The sequence below is a fragment of the Ambystoma mexicanum genome, chromosome 7p (genome assembly GCF_040938575.1).
Source record: "Ambystoma mexicanum isolate Mex_15411 chromosome 7p, UKY_AmexF1_1, whole genome shotgun sequence".
NCBI lineage: Eukaryota > Metazoa > Chordata > Amphibia > Caudata > Ambystomatidae > Ambystoma > Ambystoma mexicanum.
The window spans coordinates 91663798-91687330 of NC_090939.1; the positions used below are offsets into that span (position 1 = coordinate 91663798).

The window sequence follows — 23533 nt, forward strand, 5'->3', positions numbered from 1 at the left end:
AGAATACAAGTCGGCAAGTAGCCAGGAACTTTGCCTTTCAAGAAAATGGGGCTGAGGGCAGTAATGAGTGATCCAAGGGTCAGTGAAGTGCATCCCAGTGAATCAGATGCCTCCTACCAAGGTGATGGCCACGAGTCGGAGAGTGATTCCCGGGAGATACGAGAAGTGAGATCACCAGGACAAGCAGACATTAATCGAATGGAGACCCCCCAACGGGCAACGATCCGGCCTGAGACTCATTGAAGAAATGAGGTAATGGGGAATTACACTTGAAACAAGGGGGAGGTTGTAGTGTCAGGAAAAACTATTGGCATTTTTATGGGCAAGGAGGTGGGATCAAAAGTAATTCGGAACGGGATGTGACGTGGGAGGGGGGAAGTTCGTTACAGGCAGGAAAACATTAAATACAGATGTGTTCACCATTCCTCTGTGTCTGCATCTTATTTAAAAAGGGAAGTGCCGTGTGGGGGAAGCAACCACAACAGCAACCATTGCTAAAACCCAGAGTAAGCATTAGCCCTGTGGGTTTGCACCGCAGATTATGTAGGTGGTGGCTGCTTAACGTAGGCCTTCAAGAAAATGTATAATTAAATTGTCCATATGTTTAAATGAAATGTACATAACTGCAAAAACGCCATGCTCCTTTATAATAAAAATGGTTTTAAAAAAATCATTGTCAATGCTCCCAAATGGGCCTCCGTCATGCTCAACACTGAGACAGTCCTGGCTTTCAACGTTGCATACTGTAACTTGTAGTCGCATGCGCACAATGGGGTAAACTGCATAAAGAGCTACTTTCTTGACGCAAGCTAGTCTGCAGGCAGGAGATTTCAATTGGGTAGAGTTGTTAGACCTCAAATTATACATGTTGTATTTAACAACCAATTCATCCTTCAGATACGCTGGTCCTGTGCTTCTCAGACATTTAAACGTAATCAACATTAGTCGGAAGCAGATTCTCTCTAACTGGAAGCCAGTGTAGGCCTCTTCTTGCCTCAGATATGTGGTCCTTTTTCTTGCGGTCCATAATCACTCTGACCGCGTTATTTTGCACCACTTGGAGTCTGTTGACCTCTGTTTTTGGCAAACCAGTGAGGAGACTGCTACAGTAGTAGATTCTTGATCCCATCGGCGTTCTTGCTAAAGTTTCATGACTTTCTCTTGAGATAAGGATTTCACTTCCACTCTTCACACGGGCTCGTGTTGAGAATCCCTTCCGTATTGCGACTAAACCAGATGCATGAAGGCATTATTTGGGCACTCCAGGCAGGCTCGTTTCCAGACCCCTTTGACTGGGGGGCGCAAGTGGGGCACTGACTTATGAAGGGATGCATGAAGTACGAGTGCACGCGTACACACGTCTGAATAGCATTCATTTGCCATTTGTCTCCACTACCCAGATCTACTTTAATTACTAAAATTCGTGCCTTATCATAGTTTAGGATAACGGGATGGCCAATCCGATTGCAGGGGTTGCACGTGCCACCCCAGGCCACTCTCTGGACACGCCTGTGACTCCCGCTTGTGGGTCAGTGGTTGCTTGGTTACCATCCATCATCGCCAAAGCACCCACTGTGCCGAGCCTCATCTCTGTGGCGATGGCGTCCTCCTCCTGGGGAGAGCATCAACACTCTGCGGGTGGCTGCGAGGATTGCGAGTGTGGGACTCGACATTAGTTTAGGTGAAGTTCTCATTTATGTACACTATGGGCAACGTTACGTGTTACCGTCAGCAGCCATCAGTGACAGGTGACCACCCACTGTACTGTATACAGCACCATAATGTAGCAGGACTGGACGCTGTTCTAGCAGGCGTGTAAATGTCTTACCTAAATCTTCACAGCATGTGTGTGTGCCACAGTTGTGATACAACACGTGTGTGTCATTTTGGTATGTGTGTAGCACATATCGGTACATTTTTGATCCACCCCCTGCTATTGTAATAGGAGTGAATTGTACATACATGCAACATGTACGTATGTTGGTGCGTACGCTGTTTTTGAAGCAATTTGGAATCGTACTGTTTTGTGGACCAGAGCTGCAATTGGGAAGACATTACCTTGGGAACCCTCTCCTCTTTCAGGGTGGGGCTGTCAGAACCAAGAGGTGTCACACACGGACGAGGTCACAACATTCTCTCTTCATGGAACCCAAACCCGACTATTTGCATAAAAGCAAAGTGCATATTGGGAACATAAGAATGGCAACAATTTTAAATTTGAAACCTCCCTGATCGTGATTCAAGAATAAAGCCTTTTAAGTGGGTAATAAAAGTTGAACTCTGCCCTTTTAATTGGTCTCAATATTTACCCTTACAGAAAAAAAGGAGTCTATAAATTAAGAGACATACCAGTTAAGACTGCTGCATTCAGGATCACATGTGTGTCTTTAGAACCACTCTGTGCTGCTCGTGCGTGAGGCCTTTGCGACAGAGAAGCGCTCCGGACCTCCGGTCTATCTGGGTCAGGCCCATTTCCTTCACTGGTGGTACGACACCTACAGTAATCAGGAGGCCAACATTTCCATCTACCCCGATTTAAGTAAAGGCTCCGCCACAGACGGCTCAAATATCTAAACTTAGTTTTGGCCAAGCTGCAGATCTACAAGGACATGGCCCACTTTCAGGATCCTGATGAGGCACTTACATTTCTCAAGCGAATGCCCCTGGTCTTCCCTGCATGCCCCGAAGGCGCTCCTGAGCTGGGTGAGAACTTCACATGACTCGACTCACTCGCCTTGTTAATGGCCAGATTGTTCGGGTGGCGCGATCCTGGGTGTCGCCTCGATTACCATGGGTTTATGGTTTCTTTGTGTTCACCTCTAACAGAGTGTCCATCCAGGTCATTCCACAGGGGAAGAATTTTATGTTTGGCCGGGCTTCATCCTTTTGGACTGCATCTGAGGCCGTGTGGGCCACGCAGGGTCTCTGCAGATGGGGCTTCAATGATCAGCCCCTTTTAGGGTGCATATGTTTGGTCCCGACGGTATATGCATTTAGGACTACTGGTGGTTTCTCCGCTACCGCCTCCACCGACATCCAGAGGTGGTGGCCCGATTAGTTTTAGCATTTTGTGGGATTGCTTTTTCCCCACCCTGGGGAAATTGGTGGTGGTTTGCTCAATGCAGGTTGTGGTTTGGCAGTGTGGGTGAGGCAGGGTACTTAGTTAGGATGATATGACATTTATAACGTGCCTGTACACCAGTGTTTCTAGGCGCGATGCGGTGGGACTGGAACAGCACAATTTTAATACACTAAAACATTCAGTAAACTCTACACAAATGTAAAACTCTTCACAACAGATGTACACGCTGTATTCACAGAGATGGTGTTCAAAGTTCCGCCCTACCCTCAATGCCCAATCTAGCAAAGCCTCAGTAGGAAACGGCTCCAAGAAACCTTGCTTTGCTTGGCTGAAACATTTCCAACTTCAAGAACATGCTGAATATTTTAGCATATGAAAATATCCCCGTTACAGTCCCACCATATCAAATTGAGTTTTTGGCCCGGCATTGGGGTACTAAAGCAATGAACAAGTTACTCTCTTACCTGGTAACATTCTTTCGATGGGATGGTCCGACGACATATTCCATATCTGCTGCTTCGGAAAATCTTCAGTGTCTGTGTCCTGCGTCGATGACGTCACTGGATGTTATAAGTAGGACGCATGACGACCGTAGCCTCAGTTGTAGTTTTTTCTCCAGAACGTGTGCCATCAGTCTTCTGCCAGTCTGACACACAAAGCCTTGTGGAAACGTAAGCTGCAATCGCATAAGAAATTCTGTAGAGGGGAAGGCAGGGAGGGAGCGATATGGAATACGTCGGCGGACCATCCCATCGAAAGAACGTTACCAGGTAAGAGAGTAACTTGTTCTTCGAGGGGAATGGGTCCTCCGACATATTCCATATCTATGACAGACTCCCAAAGCAGTACCAATGCAAGGAGGTGGGACAAAGAATTTAGAAAACAGAAATTTAGCATGCCCAATCAAATTGCAGAGTAAAGGATTGCAGATCCTGCCCCCGGATGGAATCGAGGGAATAGTGACGTACAAAAGTATGTGCCGAAGCCCAGGTGGCTGCATCACAGATGTTGCAAATAGGAACACCCCTCTGCAGGGCAGTAGAGGCAGCCATACCCTTGGTAGAATGGGCCCGTAAGCCGACCGGTGGGTCATTACCCACCAAGCGGTAACACTCAAGAGATAGCCAAAATAATCCAGCAAGACAAAGTCTGTTTCGTCACAGCCTGTCCAAAACACTTTCCAGGGTAACCAATAAAGAGCTGATCGTCTACTCTGACCCGGGACATGCATGAAATATAAAAGCTTAACGCCCTCCTACGATCAAGCCTTTGGAACCTCTCCTCTTCCTTACCAGGATGTGGAGGAGGATAAAATGCTGGAAGAACAACCTTCTGGCCTAAATAAAATTCCGACACCACCTTCGGAAGAAAAGAAGAAGGACGAACTCTAAGGACAACCCTGTCCTTATGAAACACTGAAGGGTGGCTTAACTGAAAGTGCCTGTAACTCACTCACTCTGCGAGCAGAAGTGACCGCAACTAAAAATACAGTTTTCAGAGTTAACAGTCTCAAACGGCATGAATGCAAAGGCTCAAACGGAGCACCCATCAGAAACTTGAGAACAAGGTTCAAATCCCAACCGGGCACCTGGAAAGGTGACGGAGGGAACACATTAGTGAGCCCTTTCAGAAACTGAGAAATTAAAGGAATTTTAAAATAGGAACACTCTTCAGACGAGCGCTTAAAGATGGACAGCGCCGCCAGCTAACCTTTAATGGTACCCACTTAAAGGCCCCTGTGGGCCAAAGAAAGCCAACAAGACAGAACCATGGGAATTTCACATGCAAAATGATCCACATTCTTAACCCTGCACCAGTCGCAGAACTTCCTCCAACGCAACGGTACAGGGACTTTGTTGCGGGCCTTGTGGCCGAAAGCAACACCTCCATCACGTCTTCATGGAGGTCCCAATCCTTATACCTCAACCTTTCATAAACCAAGCGTGAAGGTTTAGGGACCTGACCTCTGGATGGAGAACCTGACCCGCCTCCCGTGAGAGCAGATCGTCTCGGTAGGTAAGACGACGTGGAGGGCAGATGGACAAGTCGAGAAGGTCCAGGTACCACGTCCTCCGGGCCCACGCCGGAGCAATGAGGATCATCCGGGAACCGAATCTCCGTAACCTCCGCAGTACTTGCGGGATGACGGGGACTGGAGGAAACGCATACAGCAGTGGGAATGACCACTCCACCACGAACGCGTCTCCGAAGGCTCCGTTTGGAGGAAGTTCCCGCGAGCAGAACCTCTCGCACTTCCGGTTGACACTGGAGGCGAAGAGATCCACTTGAGGGGTCCCCCAAAGAGCGAAGATCTCTAGGAGAATCTCCTGAGCCGACTCCCACTCGAGAGATCGCGCTCTGCCTGCTCAGAGCGTCCGCCGTCTCGTTTTCATCTCCTGCCAGATGAACTGCCGAGATCGAAACTTCCTGCTGGATTGTCCAGAACCAGAGCTGTATCGCCTCCCTGCACAGAGGAAGTGACCCTGCCCCCCCACCCCCCTGCCTTTTGTTGAGGTAGTGTCATGATGCCCGCTCCCGGGGAGCCGGTTCAAGCCCTGCAGCGGATATCCAGTCCCCAAGGAAGGACCCAGCAACCCCATATAGGGGCCCTCTGGACAGTGTCCTGGCGCCATAGGCGCCAGGCTCATTATGGAAGTGCTTGGGTGCACTTACCTGATGCAGACCATGCTGCAGGATCCCGGCCTCCTTGAGGCCTGAAAGGAACTACTTTACCTGTGGGACTAATTTACCATCCGGGCGTGGTATAGGGAAGGATACATACCTGGAACTTCTTCCAAGGCTATTTAAACCCCACCCGAACAGCCACACGTGCTTCACGTTGTTCTGCATCTAGCAGCTGGACGCTCACTGTGTCTGCTCCTGCATCCTGACTTCTGCCACGCCTGCCAGCATCCTGGAGCACCTGCAAAGGAAGAGAAGAATAGAATAGAAGAATAAAAAGTCCTTACCTGCTAAATCCACATCAGGTGACATCTCGCCGACAATCCTGAAAAGGAAGCCTTATTTAAAAGCTCATTGCGTCGATCGCTGAAGCGCCGCATTCCACTCACCTTTACAGGGCGCCTCCATGTTCAGCAGCGATCATCCGGATTCGCAGTCACGCCCCAGCGCCTAGGGAGAAAAAGACCAGAACAAAAGGTGAGAGAGAAGGGAATAAGGAAAGTTAATCTCCATGTTAAGACTTACCTGTTGATTCATTCCCTCTTCATATCGGGTCCGCGCCGCATCCTGGCATTTCCGGACCCCGGCCCCTAAGGGGAAAAAGAGACATCAGCGTTAATGAGCGAATGAAAAGACATTACCAAAAAAACGCTCATTAAAGACTTACCTGATTTCTACAAGGATTTCACCTCTCATCTCGGGTCGGTGCCTGTTCCCCGGCATTCCATACCCCGGCCCCTATGGGGAAAAAGACACTAGCATTAGTACATTAATGCATGGACACAAGGGGAACCTCTTATCAAAAAAAACTTACCTGGAAGCCAAGCAAGTTTGGTTCTCACCAATCCGAAAATCCAGTGAAGTAACTGGATACCAACACGCCCCTGCATCAGAAGCAGGATGGAGAGCTCGTCCTTCCAGACCCTAAGGTGAGACGCTACGAGGAATCACAGAAGGGTGTCGAGGAGGGTGAGAGGGGAAAGTGGGAGGCTGATTGCATTACCCCGCAGACAGTTAATCCCCTATTTTCGCCTACAGAAGGATACTTCTGCGAGCCAGACAAGCCAGATTTGGGGGCCCGGTCCAGTCCGTCTTCCGAACCCTGCCCATCACCTTAGAAGAGGTCACAGCAGCGCGAACCAGGCCAGCGCCTCCGTGGGAGTCAGATGAGCGTTACAGGTAGTGCATGGCCAGCGTGTTGTCCGTCAGGATCAGGACATTCTTTCCTCGCACAGTCGGCAGAAAAGCCTTCAGGGCTAGCCTGACGGCCCTCAGCTCTAACAGATTGATATGGAGTCTGGACTCCGACGGAGACCAAGGACCGCTGACTGTCAACTCGTTGGCATGAGCTCCCCATCCCGTGAGCGATGCGTCCGTCACGATCGTCACCTCCGGCCAGGAGATTGCCTTCGTCGGCCACCACAGAAGGTCCTGGGCGACCGAAGACGGCACCTGAACAGGGTCCGACATCCTGCCGGAGGACTGAGACCACTGGAGCTTGAGTGCCCATTGCAAAGATCACATCCGCAACCTGGCCTCTGGCACCAGAAGAATGCAGGATGCCATGAGGCTGAGCAGTCTCAAGAACTCGAACGCTGGGAGAGTCTGGGCAAGTTGAAACTTGTGCACCATCTGCTGAATGTGATGAGCCCTCACCTGGGTAGGGAAACACTACCCCAGGGACATGTCGAGCACCGCTCCGATGTACTGGAGCCTCTGAGTAGGTGTCAAATTGGACTTCTTTAAGTTGAGGGAGAAGCCCAGCTTGTGGAGGGAGCGGCAGGTGACTGACAGATGATCCAGGACTCTCGTTTTACCAAAGGATGAGTAATAACGAAAGGAACCTCCCCTCCATTGCTATCCCCTAGGACGAAAAGGCGGAGGTTTTCGAACTGCAGCGCCCAACGATGTTGCTGCAGCTTTTGAGGTCTGCAACCTCTCAAGGCTCTCGTCAGCCTTGCTGCCAAAAAGATGTTCCCCGTCAAAGGGCATGTTGAGGAGCCGGGCCTGCACATCAGGAGCAAACCCCGGCTTCCGCAACCACGCAAACCTGCGTATCACGGTGCTCGCCGCCATGTACCGGCTGACGCAATCTGCCATGTCCAAACCCGACTGAACGGCCTCACACATAGCATCCTTGCCATCCTGAACCATGGCAAGGAAACCATCCTGTTCATCCCCTTCGGGAATATGTTCAGCCGCCAAGGAAACAGTTCCACAGAGTGTGCGTGAAATGAGACAAGGCACAAATTGAGTTGGCTGTCTGAAGCGCCATACCCCCGGCAGAAAACACTTCGCCCAGCCGTCAAAACGCTTGTCGTCCCTATCAGGAGGGATGGTAGGGTATGACGCCTGCTTTGCCGGGGCCGTAGCCGCCTGCACCACCAAACTCTCCGGAGTAGGGTGCTTGGACAAGTAGCAGGGGTCACTACTGGCTGGGCGTTTTTTTCGCGGCAAAGACTTGCTCACTGCCGGGAGACTCTCCGGAGCAGTCCAAGCCGCCGCCACCCTCCTCTGTAGAGCCATATGAAACGGCAGCGCCGGGTCAGTTGGTGGACCAATGTCAAGGATATCCATAAGGTCATCCTGAACAAACTCCCCTGTGGGAGCAGACCATCCTAAGTACTCGGTGACCCGTGACATAAGCAACGGTACGAAGAATCGGCATGAGTGCCAGGTTCGGGCCTACAAAACTCCACCTCCGGAGAGGTGTCCAGCCCATTAGCATCATGCTGGGACTGCCTCAGGTCCTCAAACTGGCTATGGTCCGAGAGAATCTCATCAGGCACCGTGTCTGGCACCATGCCATCATCAGAGCCCTCCATCCACCTCTGAAATGAAATCCAGATGGCGGTAAGAAGGCACAGAACTGGAACCAAAGCCATGCTTCACCTTGGCCAGAGCCTTTCTAGGTGGTTCCCCCAAGCCACGGGGTACCCCCGTCGACACAGCCCCGAAAGGCGTCGAGTGAATCGGCATCGACGACAGCCGCAGCGCCGACAGCATTGACGGCGTCCACACAGGCCTCGAAGGCGGAGCCCGAGCGTGTCCCTCGACATCCTGGGTGCCGAAGGCGTCGACGACGTCCTCGGATGCGGGGCCTCGAGAGAGTCCGTCGACGACCTCGGCGCCACAGGCGTCGATGTCTTCCTCGAAGACTTCACAGGTTCACGCTGTCTCGAGCGCGTCGAGGACCGGGACCTGGACCGGGCATGCCGATAACCATTCCCCTTGCCCGAGCGGGACCTTTCCCGCGAATCATGACGACCACCCGAGCCCGAAGGCATGCGAGCGGCGTCTCTCTAGGGCTGATCACGACCGACCCCGCTCGGAGGCGTGGACGGACCAGTGCCCTGCGATTCGAGAATCACCAACATTCCTCTGGTGTCGCATGCTTGGTGGGGTAAGCGACCCGCCGATGGGCGGAGTCCTCGGATGAGGACGGGGAAGGCGACCGATGACGGCGCTTCCGGGAGTGCCTCCAAGAGGCAGAGGAGTGGCAAGACCGACTCTGGGACCGAGACCCACTGGACTTCCGACGACGCTGAGAGTCGCCCCTCGAGTCGTCCGTCGAAAGCCCTGCAGACCTCAACTTCTGGGGCTTGGACACCTTACCTACCGATAACTTCTTCTTGCGCTCTAGCAAGGCTTTCGACGTGAGCGACTGGCAGTCGACAGTCATCTGTGTCATGGGCCTCCCCGAGGCACCAGAGGCAGGCGTTGTGCGAGTCCGTGACCGACATCTTGGACCCACAGTCCCCACACTTCTTAAAGCCCAGACGCGGTGTGGAAGACGAGGTAGACATCACGAAGAAATATTTCACAAACAGGTTCGAAGAACCGAGAAAGCAACAGAAACTCCAAAGAGTCGAGGCGTGCCGAGATTACCGAAGCGAACACGTTTGCGGAAAAACGGAACTGAGGCTACGGGCGTCGTGCATCCTACTTGGAACATCCAGTGACGTCGGCCGTTGGAGGAGGTCCTCGAGGGCGGCTTATCGATTTCATCGACGCAGGACGCGGACGCCGAAGATTTTCCGAAGCAGCACAGCTGTGGTGATTACTGTCATAGATATGGAATACGTCGGAGGACCCAATCCCCTCGAAATTAACCTTGATTCTCTATGAATTCAAAGTGTTACCACATTGATTAATAAGGCACCCAGCTTCGTTGGGGAGGGCAGATTTGTAATTGTCTCAAGCACCATTCAGCGGATCTCCAGATATTGAAGACCCAGAGTTCTTACTTATCTGTCTTGTGGATGCCATACATTTCTGGGGTCCCTCTTTAGTATTGGAATCAAGGATGACCGTCATCCTTGACTCCTTAGAATGTAGATTGGGTACTAGCTGCAGGACGCGGTCGCCTCTTGCCCTCATGCCTAGATTTGGTGGACACCTGGTGCACTTGGCACCCAGGGGCATGGGGATTTTCCCTTCGTTCCTCAGTGCATGATCAGCACTACAGGGTAGACTGGAATCTCACCTCATTTGCGGGTTGCTCCATACTCACCCAACACCTGGTGAACCTTCCTGCATTACAGTTTTTGTGCTTGTTGGCTGCAGATTCAAGTGTCCTGCATGGCCGCTGAAACTGTTGGCCCTTACTGACATATATGAGACACTTGCTTGAAATTTGTGCTGCCAGCGTACACCATCTGAGAGCCTTAAAATGACATGGTGGTTTGTATGCTGAAGGTGGGACACCAAAAGCGATCTGAAATTAACTATTCTACACGAAAGTCACTTAACAAGCTTGACAATGAGTATATGCTGCTTCTGGTGCACACGCAGTTGCACGGCCAAAAACAAAGCTGGATGATTTTTGGTCCCCTGTAGGAAAGCAGGGGGGGGCGCGTGGTTTCTCAGAGGGGATGGGGCTGGAGCATCTAGCCTCATGAAACAGGATATACATGGTTCCTTGCTTGCTGCCATCAGCAGACACCATAGGAGTTTAAAGAATTTAATCACAGACCTCTATGGAAATGTAGTTTCCCTCATTGTCAAAGATATGGTGGTATATCTTGCTGCCCCTCCCACCTCCCAAAGCGCATCAATGGCACCGCTCAGTAGGACCTGACTGCTTCAATGACGGTTCAAGAACTTCAGAGGGGGGGGGGGGAACTGAAGCGCTGCCCACAACAGCCCTAGGGAGCGATGGTCTTGTCTCTGAATTTTAGAAAGACTTATGGGGTGGGAGGAGGCCATAGGAAGCCATCACAACTTTCTTTTTTTAAAACATTTTTTTTTATTAATTTTACAAAAATAAAATAAACAGTTTAGCACAGCAGCACAAATAGTCATATCATCATAATTAAATACACCAAGATTAAGCATTCCAGATGGTGCAATACCTCTTTCACAATGGCGTGGCACCCACTCGTTACAATAGTGATATGTTCAAACAGCATTCGCCCATACAGCCCAAATCTTCCCAAATTTGTCAGGGCAGCACCTGTCACTGAATACCCTTTCCACCATAGCCATGCAGCCGTCCAGGTCTAGAATCCATTTGGACAACTTGGGGATCTCCCTTGTTCCCCAGTTAATGACAATGTTCAATTTTGCAATTATTAAAAGGTGCTTGAAGAAACAACGTTTCTTATCTAGAATCGCTGTATCCCCCCCAGATCCCGAGCAGCAACAGCTTTGGTTCAATTGGAATTGGTTCTGATATCACGGCGTCTAGAATTGAGTGATTCTCCTAGCTTTAGTTGTTAGAATTGTGGTAGGGTCTGTTAGTCTTAGTTTGGACTGTGGACACTTTACTTTTGGACATTCATAAGATGACTGACGAACACTGTAATTAGTTTAACAAGAGATAACACCCCATAAAGATAGGGGCAGCCAGGTGTTCTATTTATTCTTTAACAAATATATTATGGACATTTCCTCAGTCTGTTCCCGCCTTCTGACCTGCCACAGCTTTCTTGGACACTCGCCTGCGTCAGGGTTTCCGACTCGAGGACAATCCTCCACCAGAAGGACTGGTTTTGCAAACACTCCCAGGCAGTATGGTAAAACGACCCTGCGCTGAGTGACAGCATAAACAAATGGTGTTGGTTGTGCAGCCCAAACTATACAGTACCTCCCGCGTGAAGTGCGTTCTATACTGGATCTTTAACTGTACCAATCTAAATCTAGAGGTTATGGCGACTTTGCAGGGTGCCGCAAGGGCTTCATGCCATTCTTTGGCCTCGAAGCGGCCCATGTCAGTTCCCCACCTGATTTTGAGGCCCATAAGTGGTTGTTTGGTTAAACTGCAAAGTGTTTGGTACAAGGTGGAGACCGCCTTTCCAGTCAGAGGTTCGGCAATAACACAAAAGCCTCCAGATGGGGCTGCGGCGGGCAGTCGATATTCCCACAAAATTGTGCCCACACAGCGTGTCTAAACCAGACATATTGATATAGGTCTCGGTCTATAACCTGAGAGTTTTGCCTCCGTTCCCGAAATGAACGGATGCAGCCCTCCACCACCACATCTGCCATAACCCAAATACCTTTGCCGTACCATTGAGAAGGGAATGGGCAGTTTTTCCAACTAGTAGATCACGATTGTGCCATAGTGGGGCTTGAATCCCTTTCCAACCCATTTTGATCTTAGCTTTATCCCAGATCCTCACCATTTGTTGCGATATCTGAAGCAGGTCAGCCCCGTTCGTCCCTTCGTGGAGTGTCTACAACGGGTCCTCGTGGGACATTGCGGCATGCTCCAGCCCAATGTGTGAAATGTGTCTGCCTCCATGCAGCTACCCATTAGACACCATCAACTGGGAGTTCCAATAATATTTCTTAGGGTCGGAGAGTCCTATCCCACACAGAGTTCTATAAATTGCATAGCGTTATCCTAATTTGAGAGTCCCTCCATAGCAACTTCCGCAATGACAATTCAATAAGGTGATTATTGGTCAGGTACCCTAAACTGAGCATTTTGCAAATTGTAAAAGAATCCAGGCAAGGTCATGATTTAAAACATTGCGGTTCTTCCCAAACGGACATAGGGGAAGGGAAGACCAGAACCGGGTTCTACCACGAATCTTGCGGTTACTGGTTGCGTTCCAAAAAAGTGGCAGGGTCAAGGCCAATCTGGACTCCCAGATACTTAAAGGACTTAGACACTACCTAAAAGGTGTCACTATCCCAGATCGCCGCCCATCCACTCTTCACTGGAAGGAGGACCGATTTTGATCAATTAACCCGGAGAACACTATACCTTCCATAAGTCACACACATTTCGGTTATCCTCGGGATTGACTCATGATTCACCAACATTTAATAGCAGATCATCTGCATATAGGGAGAGACAGTCGGCTACACAAAGCCACTGATGAGAGGGTCCCCTCCAAGCCAGATCGCCTGGGGTTCCATGACTAGGATAAATAGGGCCCAGGGAGAGGGGGCAAACCTGGCGCGTGCCTCTCCCCAGCGAAAAGTTTTCAGACAATACCCAGTTGACCCGAACTGCCGCACCAGGGCGCTCGTACAACAACTTCACCTATGCAAGAAAAGTCTGTCCGAAACTCATATGTACCATAGTTTCTCATAAACGAACCCAAGATACTGAATCAAAGGCCTTTTCAAAATCTATGGCCACCCGAGCCAGTGGATCAGGACTATCATCAGCCATGTCTAAGGCCATGTATACCATTGTAATGTTCTGAGCAGTCAGTTTGCTAGGACCTTTTCCAGTACTTTAGATTCCATATTGAGAATCGATATTGTCTATATGGAGGAACACGACACAATGGTTAATCTTTTTTGGGGATAACTTTAATTGTTGCCTGCTCGAGATCCGGCAGCAATTCACCCACTCCGCGACCATTTCAGAACATGGCTAGCATGGGTTCTGACACTGCTGCGCCGAGTTGCTTCCAGAATTCTGCTGAAAAACTGTTGGGTCCAGGCGTCTTCTTAGACTGAACTGCCGAAACAACCGCAGCCACTTCTTCCTGGGTGATCTCTTTCTCTAGCTTCTCCATTTGGAGAAGCTAGAGAAAGATTCAAGGCCATCCCTGTATATCGGAGTGTCCCGATCTGTCAGTACGGCAGACAACTTATTATAATAAGCTGCAAATACATCAGAGTTGACTGTCCCCATGCACCCTCATGCCCAAATTGTTGTTAATTCCCTGTACACATCTCGCAGGTTTGTCCTCCGTTCCAGCCACGCCAGAAGCTTCTATGCCTTGTCGCTCTTCATGTTCTCGCCTGAGACGCCAAGTGGGCATGCTTTTCTGGTTTAGTGACTACAGTGCGATAGGCATCCCTTACCAACAGCAGCGCGTGCTGTGTGCCCCTTAGCGGTCCTCCATGAACGCGCGTTCCAGTCACAGAACCAGGAGTTCCGCCTTAGTTTCTTCCTCTCGTCTCCTTCTCCCTCGCTGCCAAAACCGAAATCGATTCCCCCCCATATGACTGCCTTAAAGCCCTCCCAGAGCATTATGGGGCTTTCCACGAACAGGATGTTTATTTCAAAGTATTCCTTTTTTTTGTCTGAGCTTTTCTACCGTGTCCGGAAACCCCAAGTGATATGCATTCAGGCACCAGGGCAGACGAGTTGTATGCTCAGTTGACCCCATTGACAGCAGCAGGGGAGAATGGTCGGAGAGTACCCGAGCCAGAATGTGCGCGTCAGATACTTTATCTCTTTGTGCCCCAACTGGATGTCCATAATCGGTCCGTGAGCGGTAGAGATGCGCCCCAGAGTGAAAGGAGAAGCCCAACTCAGACAGGTGCTTGTAGCGCCACACAACCAGTCCATTGGCTTTTGCAAATTCACATAATGGTTATTGCCTCATAAGAAATCTTTGCAGGCTCAGGAATCCGTCTTTACCCCCATCCACCACGTCATTAAGGTCCCCACCTTCCACCCACCTATCAACATTATGCTCAACGAATAAGCCTTCAACATTGTGTTGGCGCTCCCTCTGCAGAAGCCATCACAACTTGTAATGAAGCCATCAAAAGGCCCGCTCTCTGCGGATCCTATGGGCTACTTTTACAAATATTACTCCATTACAGATACTGAAATATTCTCACAGATTTAGATTTTAACACACAATTTCAGCCACCAGGGACTTTCGTACCACAGCCAATTTAGGAATACAGAGAAATCAGTAAAACAATAGGACAGTGGTTTCAAACTTCTTAAAAGCCACAAGAGAAACTTCGGTCCAGGAGTTAGAGGGTAGACCCGAGGCCAACCTTCAACGTTAGACTATGCGCTTATTCTAGAGTAAATAGGTGTGGGATTCTGCACCTACCTGCTTCTTTGATTGTTCCTCTTGAACAAACTAATAGAACCTACATCACCTGCTTTTAGTCGGACACCCTCAAGCAGGCAGATAGACCGCTGCAGATTGTAACACTTCGCAAGGAAGGGGTTGTCAACTCAGAGGCTTCCTTCGTTTCCATGCTACTTTCATGAATCTTGATACCCCTAATGTAGTTTTGAGGTGCAAGTCAACCAGTAAACAGAAAATGTCCAGATGTTGGCTGCACAAGACATTGGTCATATAGTCCTTTTTCAACGCATACTCCCCAAGCAGTAGACCCCCTTTCCTAGATCGAGCAAAGACTGCATTCTCAAACATTAGAAAGTTGGGTCAGGCATGCATGCAGAAAATGCATGCCAATGTAAGATTTTGCAGTTCAGAGCTATACGAGGTCATGCCTTTTCTCACGTGTGGTCTGGAGACCTTTCCAATTGGCCACTTTGGTTTTAAGTGATATTGAACTTGATAGATTTGCTTCTATCATCACTGAGAATCCCAGAGAGGTTGCCTCTAATTTATTTTGTATATTGTTAAATCCTTTACCATTTGGCGGAATGCTGGTTGAGGTGGGACCAAGCCCGATTTGGAGATTGTCTTTCCCATTCTGTAATGGCTTGGCAGGCTGAAAAAATGGCCTGGAGGGTTGCCCAGAGCTGTGTCATTGGTTATGATTGATTCAAAACCTTTAAGCCATCTCCTTTTGGTTAAATCCTGCCCCAGGGCCTTTTCAACCAAGTTCTTGGATGTGTCGAGGCATTCCCTGTTCATTGCATACCCAAGTGGGTTGTGTTTCACCCTTTCTGGGGTCAAGTTGCATGCCACGTCACCTTCCAATGCTACAATTGGGAAGCAGTAGGGTAGCAGCAAGCTCTTACCAAAAAGTTGTTGGTTGCAAATGATTTTGCTGCATGGTCGCAATCCCAAGTCTCAGGCCCATAAGCAATTTGGATTCTTGTCTCGACTTGACAGATCTTGTCCCTTTGGGTAGAGAAGGTGTTACCAGAGCTGCTAAGCAATAGGATTATAGCAACATTTGTTGATGGGGCATCCATGAAATATTTCGAATCCTCTTACCCACGTATGGCTATTCGGACACCTCTTCCAGTAGCAAGTGCACCGTTTCAATGGTTAGTTTGCCTTACCCCTATACATTTTTCATTCACTTTGCCCCATATATATATATATATATATATATATATATATATATATATATAGGAACTTTTGGGAGTAGGTCATTTTGTAAAATACCGTTTTGGATAAGTTAATGTCAGAGTAGAGGCAAGAAGATTTAGAAAGAAGCTGTTGCAATAGTCCAGCCTAGAGAGGACCAGAGTTCTGCAGATAGTGAGATTCTGGGGGAAAGGGAGAAAAGGAAGAATACCTCAAAGGAGGTGCAGCTGATGTTTTGACTTCTTAGAGACGGAGATGTGAGAAGAGAAGGAGAGGGTGGAGTCGAAGATGAAACCAAGTTCTTAGCCTCACAGGAAGGAGCAGGAAGAGGACCCAGAGTGGGCGGCTAGAGAGGAAAGGAGGGAGCGGGTGTCTCAATGAGGAAGATCTCAGTCTTACTGGCATTAAGGCAGAGATCACTGGTGGCACATCATTCCTGAATTATGGCCAGACAGTCTGGTATGAGAGAAGAAGCAGAGGTGGCTGAGGGGAGCCTGAAAGAACAGGGTATCATCCGCATAACATTAAACATTGGAGCAGAAAGTAGAGATGCAGTGGGCAGCAGGTGCCAGGTAGTGGTTGAAGAGCCAGGGAGAGAGGTTAGACCCCTGGGGGACACCACAAGTAAAGAGACAGAAGAGAGGAAAGACTCCAGTTGGAACTGAGAGGGTGCGTCAGTGAGAAGGGAGAACAACCAGGTCAGGGACTGATCAGTAATACCAAGGTTGTTGCGGAGGTGATTGAGCGGGATGGCATGGTGGACGGTGTCAAAAACAGAGGATAGATCAAGAAGAATGAGGACAGAAGGGAGATTAGAGTCAAGATTGGAGAGCAAGTCTTCACAGGTGTTCAGGGGAGCAGTTTCTGTGCTTCTGACAGCTCTGAAGCCAGACTGGTGGTCATAGAGGCAACCAACCGATTCAGTATGTAGGTTAAGCTGGGAGATGGCCAGCTTTTCCTAGAGTTTGCCCAGGAAAGGAGTGATGAGAATCGGCAATAGTTAGCTGGAGAGGAAGGATCAGCTGAGGTCTTCTTTAGAAGGGGGTGCACAGGAGAGTACTTGGGGGGAGGGGGGGAGAAATGTTCCAGTGGAAACAGAGTGATTGCAGAAATTGGGCAAGGCTGGAGCATGGGTGTCGATGTCCTCTATTCTGGATGAGCAGGGAGAATCTGCTTTGACGAGACTTTCATAGATCGGATTTGTCTAGAAACATTGTCAGGGGTGAACAGGGAGAAAGGAGGAGAGACGGCCTTAGACGGACCAGGAGTGGTAGAGGAGGAAGAGGAGGTAGAGGAAGAGAGGGTGGACAGGATGTCCTGAGTTTTAGTAGTGAAATTAGACCCCAAGGCCATGCAGAGGGCCTGGAGGGGAACAGGAGAGGTAGAGACTGCAGCAGGATCTACCAGCTCCTTGCTTTTCTATAAAGGAGGTTACATTTACATTTTCTGTCCCTTTTTTTATAGAATGGGACCACAATGCTGTTCCCTCCAGGATGGCAGAAATGATGGGCCTTTTGAAAGTTGCAGAAAGCCAGAGTCAATATGGAAATCCATTAGCTGAGATAATTTGTGAGGAGTTCTGATGAGATATGTGACTAAAGGACTACGCCAGGCCTTCACGAGGGGGGTTAGCTAGTACAATCTGGGTTCGTACCAGGCAGGTCCATCACTTAGAATATGCAGCTCCTTTTTGTATTCGCTCTTAGGTAAATCCAGATACCATTCACGTGGATGCTGCATTCTTTGAAAGCAAAAAAGCATTCAACTGTATCCTGGAATTTTTAGTTAGTGGTGCTGCATTGGATGGAGTTCTGTGGATAATTTTTGAATGCCGTACGTCTCCTGTATTCTGATGCAGTTGCAGGTTGTGCGGCAGAAAGGAACTCTGCTAGTTTTTTCTAACCTCTACTATTTACCCTTGTTACGGATTCCTTGGCAGCCAAGATCAAAGAGCATCATGCAACAGAGGGATTCGCTCGGAGCAGAGGAAGAGGACGATCATATCTCTGTATGTGGGGTACATCTTTCTTTTCACCATGAACCGCTCCACAAATCTACACAAATGGTTATTTTAGGAACTACTCAGAACTCTGGATAAATTTGTCGAAGTCTGGTCCGTTTCCTTTAACCAATGCCAAGTTTGCGGTTAGCCAGGATAACAAATGAGAACAGGACTTTAAAGTATACTTCGGGCTTTAGGTCAGCAACCAATCCAAACTAGTGGTAGACAATCATCTTGCCTACTTCAGATGGGCAGGTCTCCTGCTTTCAGAATATGGAAAGTTCTCCCAGCCATGATCTGTATGATGCTCTAGTTGCTTTTTCCATTTCCTTCATGCTCCCCTGATATACTTTGTTAAACCTTTTGACCAGGTGGAACCCCAGCTCCCAATATGGAGATGTACCTTGGTTCAAAAGAAGTTGCAAGCTACTAGCCAGCCATAAAAAGTGACTTGTCAGCTCAATTCTATACAGACGCCACACCATTTCTTACTCGCCAATTATCTCTAGCTAGTGGCAATTGCACATTTTGCACCCAGGCTGTACTGCCTCATGGCACAGAATGCTACCCTATTTGAGCTCCCGGGTTTGGCATTCCACCCAATCCCCATGTGGCTGTAGGCCCAAAGTCTTAACCATGTGCCAAGGAGAGTGAGCTTTCAGTTCGACCCAGTCAGAGGCACTCTTTTTGCTCAGCAAAGACTTACAGGCCTTTGGTAGATTGCCTTCATCTATGCTCCTGGGAAGCATTGGGGAGCTGGTACCAACCTGCGACTGCCGGGTTAGAAAACAACTAGGAAACTGTGGAGCATGACCAAACTTGGGGATGCCTTTCCGGCGAGAGTTTTTTTGTTACACGGGCCCGGAGCTCAGAGATGATTGGAGGTGGTTGCTCTTACCCTCTCCAATATTACAGAACGTGGGCTGCTTTTAGACCTTAAGATTAGCCTCCTTCCGAGTCTGCATGCATCCCCCACAGAAATACATTCTTAGTGCTGAAGGTGGTGGACCAGAGGCCTGAAAAAGCTGGAATTAGCAGAAGAACAAGTTACTTACCAACTGGAACGTTCTTTCGACTGGATGTTCCTCCCACGTATCCCTCATCCTAGATAAAATCTGCCAGCTTGCTGCTTCTTCGGAAACATTTTTCGCCAGAGGGCCCTGTGCTCGAGGCCGTGTAGCTTTAGTCCCTCGTGGGCCGCCGTCGAGTGTCGACATCATCCGTCGTATAAAGGGCTCGAGCTGCGCCTGTTGGTCTCAGTTTTTTTGGCATTAATGGTCGCATCAGTTGTATCAGGCATCGAAGGATGTCGGGCTCTTAAGGAAGTAAGAGTGCAAAAAGCGTAAAAACTCTATGGAGGGGTAGGCTGGGAGGGTCGAGGAGGAATACGTGGGAGGAACATCCAGCCAAAAGAACCTTACAGTTGGTAAGTAACTTGTTCTTCGAATGGATTGTGTCCTCCCATGTATTCCTCATCTTAGATAGACTCCCACAGCAGTAGTAAATTGGAGGAGGGATTACCAGAGTTTTTAATTGTGTGATGAACGAAGGGCGGCTTTTGCAAAAAGGCCTCCTTGGTAAGAAGTGGAATCTAAACAATGTTTTACAAAGGTGTGCATGGATGACCAGGTGGCCGCTGCACAAATGTCCTGCACAGGAACAACCCTCTGAAGAGCTGTGGAAGTTGCTATGCGCCTGGTTGAATGAGCCCTTAATCCATGTGGAGGCTCTTTGCCAGCCAACCTGTAACATTCAGATATTGCTAGGATTATCCATCTGGATAAGGTTTGTTTGGACACACCAAGGCCCAATTTGTGTCCAGCGTAACCGACAAACTGATCAGGTTGTCTAAATACTTCAAGTCTAGAGATACAGAAGCTGAGAGCCCATTTGGGGTCTAGCCTGTGGAACCTTTCTTCCTCTTTACTAGCGTGCAGAGGAGGGTAAAAGGAAGGTAAAGTAATCTTTTGTGACAGAAGGAAAATCGGAAACTATTTTAGGCAAGAAAAAAGGTTTGACCTTCAAAATAACTTCCTCCTTGTGGAAAATAGTGTGAGGTGGCTTACAAGAGCGTCTGCAACTCACTCACCCTGTTGGCTGAAGTTAAAGCCACTAGTAAAACAGTTTTAAAAGTTAGGAGCCTTAAGGGCAAGAATATAAAGGCTCAAAAGGGGCACACGAGAAATGTTAAGACTAAATTTAAGTCCCAAATGGGAACCTGAAAAGGTGTAGGAGGGAAGACATTTGTTAACTCTTTAAGAAATTGGAAACCTAAAGGCATCTTAAAATATGAAACGTCTTCTGAGGAGTGCTTTAAGATGCATAGCGCTGCTAAATATCCTTTAATAGTACCAACTTGGAGCCCCGAGTTGGCCAAATGTAGAAGAAAGGAAAGCACCATGGGAGTGGTTACATTGAAAAGGATCCACATTCTTATCCCTGCACCAGTTACTGACTTTCTTCCAACGGCACCGCTATAAGGATTTTGTTGCTGGCCTTCTAACCAAAAGCAAGATTTCCATATTGTCGTCCGGAAGGTCACAATCCTTATATCTCAGCCTCTCAGAAGCCAAACGTGAAGGCTGAGAGCTTTGACCTCTGGATGGAGAACTTGACCTTCTCTTTGCGAGAGGAGATCCTCTCTTTGCGGAAGATGTATTGGAGGGCAGATGGACATGTCCAGAAGGTCCGGGTACCACGTCCTCTTGTCCCAATCCGGGGCAATTAGGATCATGGTTTTCCTGAACTTTCTCAACCTCCTGATTACTTGAGGAATCACAGGGACTGGAGGGAACACGTACAGGAGTGGAAATATCCAGTCCACCACAAACACGTCTCCTAGAGCTCCTCTCGGGAGAAATTCCATTGAGCAGTACAGTTCACACTTTCGGTTGGTACCGGTCGCGAACAGATCCACTTGAGGGGTTCCCCCCAAAGGGCGAAGATCTCTTGAAGGACTTCCTGAGCTAGTTCCCCATTCGTGGGAGACTGCTCTGCCTGCTCAGATCTGCCGCCGCGCTTCTCTCCGGCTAGATGAATCGCCGATAGATTCCTTCTTGCATTGCCCAGAACCAAAGCTGCATTGCCTCTCTGCACAGTGGGAGTGATCATACGCCTCCTCTTTTGCTGAGGTAGTACATGGCCACTGTGTTGTCCGTCATTATCAGGACATTCTTTACCCGTACAGATGGCAGAAAAGCCTTCAGCACTAGTCCGATTGCCCTCAGCTCCAAAAAAGTTGATGTGTAGTTTGGACTCTGATGGAGACCAACGACCGCTGATAGTCAGACCGTTGGTGTGGGCTCCCCACCCAGTGAGTGAGGTGTCCGTCACTAACGTTATATCCGGCCATGGTTGCCAAAAAGGTTCCCCCTTGAGGATATTCTCCTTGCAAGCCCACCATAGAAGATCTTGAGCCATCCTGGTTGAAACCTGCAGAAGATCTGACATCTGCCCCGAAAATTGGGACCATCGAGTCCTGAGGGCCCATTGAAGGGAACTCATTCTCAATCTGGCCTCTGGCACCAGAAAAATGCAGGATGCCATTAGGCCAAGCAACCTTAGAAAGTCGAATGCCGGTAGATGTTGGGCATTTTGAAACTCCGGTGAGCTCTCTCCTCGGGAGGCGAGGCTTTCCTGGGGGTAGTATCCAGGAATGCTCTGATGAACTGGAGTCTTTGGCTTGGAATCATTTTTGGCTTCTTGTAATTGAGGGAGAAGCCCAGTCTGTGTAAGAAGTGGCAGGTCATGGTCAAATGTTCCTGGGCTCGTTCTGGTGAACTCGCTCTGATTAGCCAATCATCCAGGTAAGGATAGACATGAATCCCATCTCTCGAGACTTGCTGCTACTACAGCCATCAGCTTGGTGAAAACCCTCGGGCGGAGGTCAGCCCAAATGGCAGAACTCGAAACAGATAGTGAGATCCGCCAATTGCAAACCTCAGGTACTTTGTGTTTGAGATGGTTTGGCACATGAAAGTAAGCATCCTGAAGGTCTAATGATACCAGCCAGTCCAAAGGCTGAAGAGCCTGAAGGATTTGAGAAAGGGTCACCATCTTGAACTTGCGCTTCCTGAGGAACTTGTTCAAGTTTCTTAAGTCCTAAATGAGTCTCAATCCTCTGTCTTTTTTGGGGATGAGAAAATAGGGGGAGTACCAACCCTTGTTCCTCTCCGCTACAGGTACATGTTCTATTGCACCTTTCTCTAGCAGGGTTAAAATCTCCAGCAAAAGGAGCGGGTCTGGAACTTTTGCAGAATTGGCTCCCGGTGGATGATCTTGAGGTCTTTGATGAAAAGGAAGTCAGTAACCATGGGTCACTATCTCTAGTGCCCAGGCATCCAACGTAATGCCCCGCCATTCTTCCAGATAGCGAGTGATGTTTTTGAATAAGGTATTCTGCTGTTTTTTCAGAGATACAATTTGTAGTCTCAGCTTTATCCACAGTTGTCTGAATAATTGAGATGAACAAGTTACTTCTTACCTGGTAACGTTCTTCTGATGGGATGTTCCTCCGACTTATTACTTATCTTGATAGATTCACTTCCAGCTTGCTGGCCTCAGAATTTTTTTTTCAGTAGAGGGCGCTGCGCGTCGACGTCCCTCGAGTTGGTGTCCCTCGACAGCCTCCGTATCGGCGCCGGCGTCGTCATGCGTATAGACTTGCGCAGCGTCCGTTGCTCAGTTCCATTTTGAAGCTTAAGAGTAGCTGTGCATGAATTGGTTATTGACCTTGAAGGAGCGTAAGCTGCAACCACAAGGGAAGTTTTACTGAGGGGGTGGATGGGAGGGGCGATAAGGAATACGTCGGAGGAACATCCCATAGAAAGAACGTTACCAGGTAAGAAGTAACTTGTTCTTCGAAGGGATTGTGTCCTCCGACGTATTCCTTATCTTGATAGACTCCCATAGCACTGGTGTGTAACCGGAGGTGGGAGTAAAATTGTCATATTCCCCTGTAAGAGTGAACAGGGTAGCACAGCTTTGCCAAATCTAGTCTCTTGACTAGAAGAGGAATCCAGATTGTAGAATTTTGTAAAGGTATGTGCGGACGACCATGTGGCAGCCGCACATATGTCTCGAATCGGTACCCCTCTTTGGAGAGCCTAAGAGGCTGCGATACCCCTGGTTGAATGAGCCCTAAGATTTTGGGGGGGCTCTTTCCCTGCTAGTTTGTAACATTCTAGAATGGCTAAGATAATCCATCTGGAAATGGTCTGTTTTGTGATTGGCAACCCTAATTTGTGCCCTGCGTAACCTATGAACAGTTGGTCTGCTTGCCTAATCCTAGCAAGTCTGCTGATATAAAAACTCAAGGCTCGC

General features: G+C 48.9%; 1 protein-coding gene across 1 annotated transcript in view; it reads right to left on the reverse strand.

Moving 5' to 3' along the window:
- The window catches only part of NR1I2 (nuclear receptor subfamily 1 group I member 2), an 812250-nt gene that overhangs the window by 262739 nt on the left and 525978 nt on the right, over window positions 1-23533 (reverse strand). The window lies entirely within an intron of this gene.